At 48.8% G+C, this 9,033-nt stretch overlaps 1 long non-coding RNA gene across 1 annotated transcript; it reads left to right on the top strand.

Moving 5' to 3' along the window:
* Positions 1 to 321: 321 nt before the first annotated feature.
* LOC123092665 (uncharacterized) lies at positions 322 to 2,312 on the top strand. Its single transcript, XR_006444790.1, has 2 exons — positions 322 to 1,842; positions 2,098 to 2,312. It is a non-coding gene; the product is annotated as an uncharacterized lncRNA (long non-coding RNA).
* The last annotated feature ends 6,721 nt before the right edge of the window (positions 2,313 to 9,033 follow it).

Here is a 9,033-nt window from a genome sequence, read left to right as displayed (position 1 = left end):
GCCACTACGCTGAGCCATCTTCGTGTTATATTAGGGGATCTCGGCTTATATAAACCCGAACTAACAGTGCGATGCGTGAACCGTTTTTTGCCACTTACGGGTGGCATTGGTGGGTAAATTTTGCCAACTTCGAGGGTTATTTTATGACGGACGACCAGAAGCACTATTTGCTTTATTAGTAGGGAAAGATATATATAGGATGAGTCTATTATGATAACATCCTTAAAAGTTTTATTCTGCACACCAAACTCTTATTCTGCTGACACCCCACCCCCCACCCACTTCTCCCCCGACCAAACCCACCTCCCGCACGACCACAAATCTTCCTCCACCTTCTTCCACCAACCCCAGCGCCGCCCACCAGTGCCGCCCGCCCCCAACCACCTCCTACCCCACGTTCAGCGCCCCCACCTCCCACCCCGCGGCGGCGCCCCCAACCCCGGCCACCTCCCACCCCGCGGCGGCGCCCCAACCCCGGCCACCTCCCACCCTGCAGCGGCGCCCCACCCCCGGCCACCTCCCACCCCACGGCGGCGCCTCCAACCCCGGCCACCTCCCACCCTGCAGCGGCGCCCCAACCTCGGCCACCTCCCACCCCATGGCGGCGCCCCCAACCCCGGTCACCTCCCACCAGTGCCTGATGGATATGAGTTCTGCTTGTCCCCGCGGTGATGGATCCGAGCTCGCCGGTCCCCCACTGCATGCCCCGCCACCGGATCTAGGCGTCGCCAGGACGTGGCCACCCGTTGCTGGCAGGCCCTGGCTTCCTCCCCTCGCTGTGGGCGGTTGTGCTCTGGCCTCAAAATCCTCCTGCCGGCTGCCTCGACGAGCTCCTCCCTCCCAACCCCGCCACTACTTCCTCCTCGACATGGCCAGACCCCATCCTCTTCCCCGGATCTGGCAAAAGAAGGGGCGACGCTGGTGTTCACGGTGGCGGCCCAAGAAGCTCGAGATGGATCGAGCAGCGTCCAGTCGCCCAGTTGCTGGCCCCGGTCAACCACAGAGCCTTGCACGCTGGATACAGCGGATTTGGTTCTTCCACGCGCCGCCACTTGGTCCCTGAGCGCCCACAGGAGATGGCTTCGGTTCTCCGCCAACCGACAAGCGAGGAGGGCGACGACACGAGCTCCTCCTCCGGCGAGGATCCCAGCAACTACCCAGCCGCCCCATGGCACTTGTCCTGGCAAGGATGAGGGTCGAGGACGCCTAGATGCGGGTTGCTGCCAGCATCCTAGTTCCCTGGTGCAGTCCATACTTTTTGCTGATTGAACCTCAACAAGCTCCAATCAGAAATGTGGGCGAGGCCAGAGAGGACCGCAATGACGATAAGAAGCTACACCTGTGCTCGATCAGAACTGCACAGAGGGGACAACGCCGCTGTGTAGTTCGAGCCACCGAGGGCGTGAAGTGCGTTCGGTGAGTGCATGCGGTTCGGCGGGGCATCGTTTCCTATGGGAGCTGCCTCCCTGGTCCTCGTCGTCCTCTCCCATGGTGGTGGCGTGGTGGGGCTACCTCTCTGGTCCTCCTCGTCGTCCTCTCCTACGGGGCCGCATGCAGTCAACTACGTGCGGGCACGCAGCACGTAGGCACTCTCATGCGCAGTCCACAGCATGGGTTCAGCCCCCACAGCGGCATGCAGCTCCGCCCACGGGCCTATGCAGTACGCGATGACGAGCTGGTTTCGGGGAGCAAAACCATCAGCGTGTGGTTTGGTGTTTTTTTCTAATGTTCACTACTCTCATTCATATCACTTTCCTCTTCTTTTTGGATGGAAATGTTCAGTGCACTGAAGTTTTCTTCGGTGTGGACTGCAAAGCAAGGATGAAGCAACACTCTACTTTGGTAAGAAAAAGCTTCACTGTCTTTTGCAGAGGTTCGCTGCTCTGTCCACTGCGGTTCACTCTACTTTTTGTGATGCAAAAAATAAAGAACGCACACAAAAAGATAAGACTGCTGGTATTATGCTCGTCGGCGGTGCGCACATGATTTGGCAGCTAGATGCATTCAGTTTAGTTCAGCCCTAATACATGCTATTTTTGAGTCTCTATTGCTATGTTATCTGATCTATGTGTGCTGTGTTGGGCCACGAGTGTGCAGGGCAAAATACGGCTCGCGTGCAGTCCTCTCCTCCGGCGACATCTACCTTGGATACGAGACAAGGTTCACATGTTGTGTGTCTGCAGCTCGGCGCACAGCGAGTGCACTTCACTATTATTGGATTTGTTGCTGTTGGGAATGCGTTTAATTATTTGTTGAGAAATTCATTTTAATATGCATGGATGGTTCTTCATGAAAAAATGTTGTTCATCTCATGTGGAGTTGTGGTTCATTTTTTTCGACCATCCTGTGCACTTTGGTCTAAAAAAGGGTCCACTACAAAAGGACTCTTCATTACAATCCATTTAGAACAAAAATATATATGCAATGCACTACGGGAAAATCAAAACTCTGTTAGAGAAAAAGAAAAAGAAAAATGCAGTGCACTTCGGTCTTTAAAAAAGTCCGCTCCGAAGGACTTTGTAGCACACTCTTGAAGTTTTTTACGTCCGACAAAAGAAATCATGAAGTGCGCTTGCTCGTCCGATGCAGTGCGGTTTTTCGTCTGAAGCATTGCACTCCACCTCGTTTGGGAAAATTTACGTCTAAACTAAAAGAAACCATGCAGTACATTTGCCCATCTAATGAAGTGCGGTATTTCGTCTGAAGCATGCGTTCTTCTTTCCCCGTTCGAGAAAAAATATGTCTAAATAAAACGAAACCATGTAGTGCACTTGCCCATCTAATGAAGTGCGGTATTTGGTCTGAAGCAGTGCGTTCTTCTTTCCTCGTCCGAGAAAAAATACGTCTAAACAAAAAGAAACCATGCAGTGCACTTGCCCATTTGATGCAGTGCGGTATTTTGTCTGAAGCAATGTGTTCTTCTGTCCGATGCAGTAAATATGACGATTTTGGTCTCGCGAAGAACAGAGTGTCCGCTTTTCGGTAAAATCGAAACTGCTCTTAAACCGTAAGGAATTAGAGAGAGTGTTCTACATGAAAAAGTTGCGTCTCGTCGATATCTTTTCAACGGCGTATGATTTGAATTATTCCGACCAACCGTTCGTAAAAATTTCACGAAAAAACAGCCGCTGCCTCTCGAATTCAGCCGCACAATTTTCAAAATTAACTAAAAACCATAAGGAATCTCAAAACCATTTCAACATATGAAAGTTGCGCCTTGTCCGTAGCTTTCCAACAGCGTATCGTATGTCTCGTTCCGACAAACAGTTAGAAAACTGGAGCAAAAATAGTACCAAAAATTTCAAACAAATTGAAAAACAGAGTTCCGTGATTAAGTAAATTTGAAACTGCTCTTAAACCGTAATGAATTAGAGAAAAATTAATATATGAAAAAGATGCGCCTCGACGATATCTATCCAACAGCGTATCGTTTGCTTCGTTCCGACGAGCAGTTTAGAAGAAATCGCGAAAAAACGCTCGTTGCCACTCGTCATGGGACGCGCCAATTTCGAAACTGCTCTTAAACCGTGTGGAATCTCGGAAAGTGTTCAACATGTCGAAGTTGCGCCTAATCCATAGATTTTTAACGGTATATTACACGCCTCATTCCAATAAACGGTTAACAAATTAGAGCGAAAACAGTACCGAAAAAATAACGCGTGCAGTTTTTTCGATGAGAAGTCCACTAGTGTGAGTACTGCAGCACACTTGGTTCAAAGAATGACGTGCACTTGCGTTCAGCGTGCAGAGCGAAAGTGGTGTGCAGAATAGTTATTCTGCTAATATTACCAGAATAGACCGTCTGTGTGTGTGTATATATATAGCCGGTTTATTATGCTAATATTAGCAGAATAACTATTCTGATAACACTTCTGAACTGCATGCTCAATGCAAGTGCATGTCATTGTTTGAACCAAGTGTGCTGTAGCACTCTCACGAGTGAACTTCCCATCGCAAAAAACTGCACGCTGTGTATTTTTGTTATTTTTTTTGCTCGAGTTTTTTAATCATTTGTCGGAATGAGGCGTGTAATATACCGTTGAAAAACTATGTATTAGGCGCAACTTCGCCATGTTGAACATTTTTTGAGATTCCTCACGGTTTAAGAGCAGTTTCGAAAATGGTGCGGCCCACCATGAGTGGCAGTGAGCTTTTTTCGCGATTTCTTCTAAACCACTCGTCGGAATAAAGCAAATGATACACCGTTGGAAAGATATCGTCGAGGCGCATCTTTTTCATATGTATTATTTTCTCTAATTCGTTGTGGTTTAAGAGCAGTTCAAATTTACTAAATCGCAGAATTCTGTTTTTCAAATTTTTTCAAATTTTTGATACTGTTTTCACTCCAGTTTTCTAATAGTTTGTCGAAATGAGGCGTGTAATATACCGTTGAAAATCTATGGACAAGGTGCAACTTTCATATGTTGAAATGTTTCTAAGACTCCTTACGATTTTAAGTTAATTTTGAAAATCGTGTGGCGGACGACGAGTGGCAGCGGCTGTTTTTCGTGAAATTTTTACAAACCGCTGGTCGGAATGATTCAAACAATATGATGCTGGAAAGATATCGATGAGGCGCTATTTTTTCATGTAGAACACTCTCTCTAATTCTTTATGGTTTAAGAGGAATTTCAAATTTACCGAAATGTGAACACTGTTTTTCGCGACACCCAAATCGACGCGTGTACTTCATCCGACTGAAAACCGCACTGCATTGGACAAAAAACCGCAATGCATCAAACGGGTAAGAGAAATGCATGGTTTCTTTTATTCAAACGTATTTTTTTCAAGGACGAGAAAGTAGAGTGCTCTTCACATCGGATGTAAATGAACCACAACACTATCAAGAAGTGAACCACGGAGGGATTTACAACGAACCACAGCGGACTGCATTTGCATTGATTTATCTTTCAGAGAAACACCAAAACAGTGTGCTGCATTTTTTGCCAAAGGCGAGCTGGGCTGGATGAGGTGGTAGCATGCATGGCTGGAGGCGCGCAACTACGCCAGGGCACTTCTACGGCCCAAGGGGCGCACACATGCGAGGCTCGAGACGACGAGGCAGGCGATGTGTCGAGCAGCAAGGCACCGGCGACGACGCCCCTCGCCGGATCCAGGAACGGGGAGGCAAGGTAGGTGCCAGAATCAGAGGAGAGGCGAGGCGAGGCATCTTGATCCCGTGCGGCACTGTTTCTCCAGTGTTCAGTCAAACTGCACAAGCAAGCAAAATCTAAAGACACATTAACAACAGCTGGACTGAACTGAGCAGTGAACCGCACTGCCGCAACGGAGCTGCACGGGGTGGGGCCGAAGACCACCACGAGGAGAGGGCTCGTCCTCAGCTCGATCTGAACCAGGAAGGAGGAGGAGGGGGCGGGGCCACCTTCTCCATGCGAGGCCTTGTGGGGCCATCTTCTCTGGCGATGGCGGGCCGTGTGGGGTCGCGGCTGTCCAGATCCGGTGATGGCTGGCCTCGCCGGGGGTTGGGTGGGGCGCACCATGCGCGTTGAAGGTAAGGAGGGTGGGCGGCGTCTTGGGTGGTGCTCGCCGCGCCGGAGAGGGTGGGGTGCGCCACGGCCTGGATCCGACCCAGGGCGTCACCAGGGGGGTGCGGGGGGGGGGGGGTGCCGCGGCCTGGATCTGGCACAGGGTGTCGCCGGGGGGGTGCGGATGTGCGCCGCGGGGCGGGTAGGGCACGGAGGGAGAAGGTGGGTAGGAGAGGCCGGCGGGCAGGAGAAGGAGGGAGGTTGTGTGGTGGCCCGGAGGAGGAGGAAGGTGGGAGCAACGGCGGAGGTTGGGCTTGGGGTGGGCCGACGCAGAGAGGTGGATCGGGTGGTGGGGGCGGTTGCGGGAAGGAGGTGGGTTGGGGTGGGGAAAGGTTAGCTGCAGTTTGTTTTTGTTGCTTCGGGGTGGGCGGGGCAGCTCTGTTGTGTTAGCAGAATAAGCCTGGTGTTAGCAGAATAAGAGTCTTAAGGGTGTTATCATAATAGACCCACCCTATATATATATATATATATATATATATATATATTCTGAAATATATTTTAAAGTAAACATGTCATGTTGTGTCGGCCCGCCTACCCAGCCTCCAGGCATAGGCATGTCGCATGCCGTGCATGGCCCATTTAGCTCGTGTGTTGCCTGGCCCATGGTGAGTCGTGTCACATGTGCTAGCGGTCTAGCCTGACTGGCATGGCCCAGATGGCCACCTCTGGATGACACTGAGAGAAGAGTACTATTAGGTCAACATGCTCTTTCAGCCCAGTATTGTCTTCTATGGAACTTCTATTATTCGGACGGTGTGGCACCTTTGGACATCCCAAAAATAGAACCACATCAAAAACTAAGGCCTATTAACTCAGGCATTCGATCTATTTTCTGGAGCAATTCTGACTATCCAATCTCACTCTTGGAATATCCGAGCCATTTGATCAAACACGGGTATTGTATCTATGAATAGTGATTTTGTTTTTGCACTTCGTGATATCGGTCTTACCGATTACAAGTAGGACTAACTTGAGGATGGATGGTTGCGGTGATGATGGTGGCGGTGGCTATGGATATTAGATGGGAAATGACGACGTTAGGGTTGGAAGATGGTTCTATTTCTTTCTTTGGCGGATGGTGCTCTCCTGTTGTGAATTAGGTGTTTACCCTTTTATAGAAGTTGGTTAGGTGGACCTCCTGGAGTTGACAGCAGACTATACGAGCGTGGGTATGAGTGTGTGTGCTCGTACCAAGCATAATCTGCGCTCTATTGTTTTGGTGCACCTCCAATTGCCTTCTCTTATCCACCGAACTTAATGCTTCCTTGGGTGCGGTGATTTCATTTCATTTCTAGGCCTATACTTCAGGAAACACATTAAACAAAGGATTGTGTGATCCCTCATTCACTAGTAACTATTGGGAATATCAGACTGATTTCTCTGAATTTTCAGGATTGTCCAGTTTAAAGAACAGTGTGATGACTGCAAAAATACCACTCAAGGATAAATTTGGTTTTTCGCCTCTAAACGGCATCTAACTGAATCCCAGTTGCCATTAGAGTAGGATAATTGTTACTCCGGAGGTGCCCAAACTCTAAAATATACTTGGGCGCCCACCCATGGAGTAAAAGTTTTGGCCTCTCCCGATGCCCGCGTCATCAGCACCCCACGTCGCTTTGTCATCGGTGTTGCTTCTGGCGATCACCCAGCGCCTCCACTGACACCCTCCCCCCCGCGCGCTGCCTATTTCGCCCTTCTGCCCCACTCTGAGACTATCAGCAATTGCCACTGTTGTTGGAATCAAGCTCTATCGTCGCTACCTCCGCATTTATCTTGTCACCTAAAAGACGAGTCAGATCTTCTTTTTTTTAGCCTCTTAGTCGACTACCAGCCATTTCGAAGTCCCGCTGACCACTAGCAGCTTTGGCGTCGGTTGAACATTGTCGACTGTCTGTCCTCCTTTCAAGTGTTTGACGATTTGTCTAGGTGAGTTTTTAATGCTTTTTGAACTCATTTTCCTTTTGGCAATTGAATAGAACCGAGACATTGGCGCATGGTGTAGATGAAGAGTGTAGGATCGAAAGTATGTCTAGAGGGGGGGTGATTAGACTACTTGACCAAATAAAAATCTAGCCTTTTCCCAATTTTAGTTCTTGGCAGATTTTAGCAACTTAGCACAAGTCAAGCAATCAACCTACACATGCAATTCTAAGAGTATAACAGCGGACAATTGCATATGAAGGTAAAGGGAGGAGTTTGAGGAGGCAAACGCAATGTTGACATGGAGATTTTTTATCCGTGGTTCCGATAGGTGGTGCTACCGTACATCCACGTTGATGGAGACTTCAACCCACGAAGGGTAAAGGTTGCGCGAGTCCACAGAGGGCTCCACCCACGAAGGGTCCACGAAGAAGCAACCTTGTCTATCCCACCATGGTCGTCGCCCACGAATGACTTGCCTCACTCCGGTAGATCTTCATGAAGTAGGCGGTCTCCTTGCCTTTACAAACTCCTTGGTTCAACTCCACAATCTTGTCGGAGGCTCCCAAGTGACACCTAACCAATCTAGGAGACACCACTCTCCAAAAGGTAATAGATGGTGTGTTGATGATGAACTCCTTGCTCTTGTGCTTCAAATGATAGTCTCCCCAACACTCAACTCTCTCTTACAGGATTTGGATTTGGTGGAAAGAATATTTGAGTGGAAAGCAACTTGGAGAAGGCTAGAGATCAAGATTTATGTGGTAGGAATGGAATATCTTGACCTCAACAAAAGTGTAGGTGGTTCTCTCTCAAAAAATGTATGTTGGAAGTGTAGGCATGTTCTGATGGCTCTCTCCATGAATGAAGAGTGGGTGGAGGGGTATATATAGCCTCCACACAAAATCTAACCGTTACACACAATTTACCAAACTCGGTGGGACCGAATCATGAAGCTCAGTCAGACCGATTTAGTTCATAATGTGACCGTTAGGCATTTCGGTGGGATCGACATGTCAACCCGGTGGGACTGATATTGTTAGGGTTAGGGCATAACCTAATCTCGGTGAGACCGATTACACAAATTCGGTGAGACCGATTTTGGTAATAGACAAACAGAGAGTTGGTCAGGCAAACTCGGTGGGACCGATTCGCTCATCTCGGTTCAACCAAAACGTTATGAAAGGGAAATAGAGAGTTTGCATTGCAATCTTGGTGGGACCAATCGCTTATCTCGGTTTGATCGAAACGTTACGAAGGGAAACAGAGAGATTACAATCCCATCTCGGTGAGACCAAGATCCCTATCGGTGAGACCAAAAAGACTAGGTTTTCTGGCAGTGGCTATGTCAACTGAACTCGGTGGCGCCGGATAGAAAGTTTAGGTGGGGCCGAGTTTGACTTTTGGTTTGGGACATATGTGGATGTGAGAAAGTAGTTGAGGGTTTTTGGAGCATATCACTAAGCACTTTGAGCAAGAAACTCATTAAGCAACACCTCACCCCCTCTTGATAGTATTGGCTTTTCCTATGGACTCAATGTGATCTTGGATCACTAAAATGAAAAAA

The sequence above is a fragment of the Triticum aestivum genome, chromosome 4B, assembly GCF_018294505.1.
Source record: "Triticum aestivum cultivar Chinese Spring chromosome 4B, IWGSC CS RefSeq v2.1, whole genome shotgun sequence".
Lineage (NCBI taxonomy): Eukaryota > Viridiplantae > Streptophyta > Magnoliopsida > Poales > Poaceae > Triticum > Triticum aestivum.
Note: the sequence above shows the minus strand (reverse complement) of the source record. Positions and strands in the feature narration are given on the sequence as shown.